The following is a 5,254-nucleotide window of genomic DNA, read 5'->3' as shown; positions in this document are numbered from 1 at the left end:
AAGAATGGATTTTACATTTTTAAATTGTTGAAAAAATATTTTATCACATATGAAAATTATGTTAAATTAAAATTTTAGTGTATACAAGGCACACATTCATTTTTGTATTTATGGGCACCTTTGTGCTACAATGACAGAGTTAAGTGGTTGTGACAGAGACAGCATGGCCACAAAGCCTAAAATATTTACTATCTGGCCCTTTACAGAAAATGTTTGCTGAACTTTGCCCTAGATCATAGCAGAGATTTTACCAAAGGTTGATAATAAGGAAAGAGAAGTAAAACATGCAGTAATTTACAGCTATGGTTCAGCCTCAGGTCTTTCCGACCAGATTGGCTTCTTGCTTCTTTTTGGAACTGTGTCACTGTGGCCAGGAGTAGCTAACACCTGGGTCCTTAGACTGAAGGAAAGGGATATAATTTCCTCCATCTAATAGAGCTTTTCTGAATCCTTTTTTATTGCCACAGAAGGACCTCTTCCTAGGATGGCTGACAGTGAAAATATTGTTTCACTTTAAGAAATCTCTATTCTCATCTGTGAGGGTGTAGTCTGGACCTGGGATCCTTCCAAGACAATTAGAATAAACTCATATCAGTACAATAGTCACCCCTTATCCACGGTTTCACTTTTCTCTGTTTTGTTTCACTTTAAGAAATCTCTATTCTCATCTGTGAGGGTGTAGTCTGGACCTGGGATCCTTCGAAGACAATTAGAATAAACTCATATCAGTACAATAGTCACCCCTTATCCACGGTTTCACTTTTCTCTGTTTTGGTTACCCACGGTCAACCATGGTCCCAAAATATTACATACAATAAGATTTTTTGCAGGGGAGGGGAAAAGAATGAATGAATGCATTCACATAACTTTTACTACAGTATATTATTACAATTGTTCTTTTTTATTATTGGTGCAAATCTCTTACTCTTCCTAATTTATAAATTAAACTTTATCATAGGTATGCATGTACAGGAAAAAAACATAGGATATGTAGGGTTTGATTCACTGGGGGTATTGGAATGTGTCCCCTGTGGATAAGAGGGTACTGCTCTATAGTCCCCAAAGTAAGATTTATCAATCTTGTGATCTAGATTAGACTGAGTAAAATTTTGCATCACATTTTTTTTGTCTCTCTAAAAAAAGGGATCAACGACGTTGGAATATGGTCACACCTAAGGTTGCTTTTAACCAGCGTGTTTATCTGAAAAATGGGGATAATATCATTCACCTCACTGCGTTTATCATAATCACACTGAAGTGTTAAATAACTTGCCCAAGGTTATACAGGGCATAAGTGACAGAGCCAGGATGTGAACCTAATTCTTTCAACTCCAAACTTTCTTGTGTGGGAGTTTCTTCCTGAATAAATGTACAATTTAGACTTGACTTTTGGAAAATTTTCTGATCTTATAGATTTCTGTATAATGACACATGGGGACTTTGGACGGTGCTTACAATCTTATACTCTGGAACCAGAGAGACATGGGTTTGAATCATCATTTTGCCACTTACTAAATGAGGAATGTCTCTTCAGAATGTCTCTTGGCATCTCTGAGACCTTCACGTATAAAATGAGAATAATAATGGTACTTACAGGAAAGTTGCAAAAATTAAATGATAACAAATGTAAAGTATTTGTTACAGTCTGACTCTCAGCAGGTGTTCTATCACTATTACCCATTATGTTGTTCCAATTGGATAAAAATGGAACTCGCATACAGTAATAGCTTACTCTTTCCACTGTGAAATGCCCATTTCTCAAATATTATTTCAGGTTTAATTTTTTTTCTTAAAGCTCAAATGTGCACTGCTGACTTCCCCTTGAAATTTGCTGCCTGTTTTCAAAAGCTTTCAAATGCATTTGAAGGTTGCATTGGGGAAGGGGCACTTGGGGAATATCATCGTGGCAACCACTGGCGCTTTTTGACAAGGTCTTGAGAGTCAATGACGTTCAGGGAAAAGGGGGCTTCAAAATGCTCTTCATGATTCATTAGGCATGGATCATTAGCACCACTCACAAGTACAATGAGACATTTGTAGGAGTCTGTACTATCAGCAGCCCACAATGAGCCCATCCCTGTCACCACAGACTCAACATGTCAGTTCTAAGAATTGCAGTGATGGTTGACACTTCATTTCAAAGAACAGGCTGAATACACTGCTTTCTATGAAGACATTAGCAGCTGTACTTTAAAAATTTTTAAGTATTTCCATGTGGGACAGTTATGTTAAAAAGGCACTGTGTGCATTAATGTGCTAAGAATATAAGAAGTGAGATATCTTCTGTTAATTTCATAATGTTAATTTCATATTTTCACAAAGCTGTGCCCAAATATCTACATCTATATCCACATACCTAAGTACCTAATTTACCAATAAGGTCTGTTTGTACCAAATTACATTGAACAAACAACACATCAGTGAATCATGTAAATGTATCCTTGTACTATTTTCAACCATTTCTCTCCAGTGGGGTCATTTTCATACAATTTCCTTCTTGTCCCCAATAAGGTCTGTTTGTACCAAATTACATTGAACAAACAACACATCAGTGAATCATGTAAAGGTATCCTTGTACGATTTTCAACCATTTCTCTCCAGTGGAGTCATTTTCATACAATTTCCTTCTTGTCGAACACTTTCCTTTGATAAACTCTAGGTGGGGTTATCATTCTATCTCAGGATATAAGTGAAGGAAAAAAATGTAAGAGAATTTAACTAACTTTTCTTTCTCAGTCAAACTTTTCTGCGTAGAATAAAATGATGTTCATAACAATTGAACAATATATGTAGATATTTATACAGTTAATTTGATGGGAAATGCTGAGGACGGGGGTGGAAAACTCATTTAATTTCTTAACTAACAGTTTTAGCCAGTCAGCCAGATTGTTGGTTACTGTTCTTAAAATGGAATCAACTCCAAAAGCAAACTATTTGTATCTTGTCTCTCAAACTGTCAAGAAAAAAAAATCATTAAATAGTACATGAAGACTTCCTTTATCTGATTTTTTTTTCTCTATATAGTGTGGACAAATTTCACCAAAGATAAAGTCTGTTTGCATTTTATGAGCAGTACTATCGTACTGTCTTCCAAATCTCAGTGTTTTCATTGGTTCCAGTTCTATGGGGTCATTACTTAACCTGAACTCTTTAGGTTTTGACCTGGATAATTAACATTTTCTCTTAGCTTGCATTTGGACTATTAAGTGAAGTATCTCTGAATACAGAACATTTTAGTCTCACAAACAAATGCTAATGACTCCAGTCTTTTTATTTCCATGTTCACATTGATGCAATACGAACGGCTGGGGCTAGGTATGAGGGTTAAATGTGACTCACGCATTTTAAATTCAGCAGGGCCAAATTAGATTGCCCCTTACTCAGCCTGACCCCCCTTAATCTGTCTTGCTTCTTCCCCAAGTTTCCTTTTTTTGGAAATGACATATCCACTCCACACCCCCGACCCCCAATTTCATATTGTTGATGACTTGCCTTCAACAGCTCTATTTTCTTCACTCCTTGCCTATATCCAATGATAAATCCTGTAATTTCTGGTTCCAAAATATTTCTCTCTCATTATCCCACCACTTTAAGACATTCTCGTTTCATGATTCCTATACTTCAATGGCCTGTTCTCCCCAGATGGACTCTTTCCCCTTTCTGTTTCATTTTCTGCACTGCAACCAGAAAGACCATTGAACTAGGCAGTTTTGATCACATCACCACTCTGCTAAAAAGCCTCCNACCAGAAAGACCATTGAACTAGGCAGTTTTGATCACATCACCACTCTGCTAAAAAGCCTCCGAGGGCTTCTTCATGCCATTAAAACAAAACTGAAGTCTTTAACCTCCCAAAATATCCCACATGGTCTGGCCCCACCTATTTCTGTGGACACATTTCTTGCCCTTGGTACCCCACTTACCATATTCTGTCCACAATGGCTTTCCCTCTTTCACCTTGCCAGATTCCCCCAATCCTCCCTCAGTGCTTTTCTGGCACATGCATACTCAAGCTTTAGGTCTCAGAATCTAAGAGACCTTCTCTACTTCTCTACACCACAACTATACTCCAAGGTAAAGAAGTTCCCCTTGTTTACTCTCTCATTACACCTGTTGGAAGAGTATTATCAGATGTCTTTTTCATACTATGTGGGGCTCTATCAAGAAAACACCACTCTTGTTTTTTCAATGTCTTTTCCTCAGTGCTTTGGTAAGAGGTTGGCAAAATATGGGACCTCAATTGCAGGAATTTTCAGACAATTAAACACAAAACAGATTAACTCAAGAAAGACATACCAAATTATACAATGAGAAAAGCTCACGATTTTTTGACACCTAATATACACTTTATAAAAATCGGATGCTGTCACCATCATCACCATCACCAGGATCTCAGTGTACTTCCTGGATCCTATCAAAGGGCTAAGGTGGGCTACTAGCCTGGGTTGCCAGATAAAAAGCAGAATTTTTTTGAATCCCAGTTAAATTTGCATTTCAGATAAATAACAAATAATTTTGTACTGTAAGAATGTTCCATGCAGTACTTAAGACATACTTACACTAAACAGTTATATTATTTATCCGAATTCAAATTTAAATGAGCATCCTGCTTTTTAATTTGCTAAATTTGGCAACCCTACTACAAGGAAAGGGTCATTTTGATTTTTCAGACAGTTCAGTTCAGTGAGGTTGTAGTGGATTGAGTTATGCACCCCCAGAACTCACTGGAGCTTGAACTGTGTTCCCCAAGTTTTATGCATTAGAAACTTAGCCCCCACTGTGACTGTTAAGAGGGTAGGAAATCCTATTATGTTAGTTGAAAGGTGGAGTCTCGAAGAGGTGATTGGATTGTAGGATCATGCGGTAGTGAATGGATTACAAATGGCGGTCAGGGGCATGGTTCTGAGGGCTTTAAAAGAAGGGGAGAGTCTGTCTCTCATGCTCTGCTTCCACCATCTGGAAATGTGAGACCCCTGGGTCACTGTCACCACCACTGGATGGACTTTGAACTTCCCAGTCTCAGCAACTAACTAAAGTCTCAGTAAGCAATATATTTCATTTTCTTTATAAATCACCCAGTTCAGTATACTTTGTTGTAAGCAACAAAAACGGACTAATACAGAGGTTTATAGATATACCAAAGGGAGAGGCATAGAAGATAATGAAACATCAGAAGACTTTATGATGAGAATATGAACCCAATTTTTAAAAAAATTGAAGCATAATTGATTATACATATTTGCGGAGTTCAGAA

This window comes from Galeopterus variegatus, unplaced genomic scaffold (genome assembly GCF_000696425.1).
Source record: "Galeopterus variegatus unplaced genomic scaffold, G_variegatus-3.0.2 Scaffold4440, whole genome shotgun sequence".
NCBI classification, from domain to species: Eukaryota; Metazoa; Chordata; class Mammalia; order Dermoptera; family Cynocephalidae; genus Galeopterus; species Galeopterus variegatus.
The sequence above is the reverse complement of the archived record's forward strand: the minus strand, read 5'-3'. Positions refer to the sequence as shown.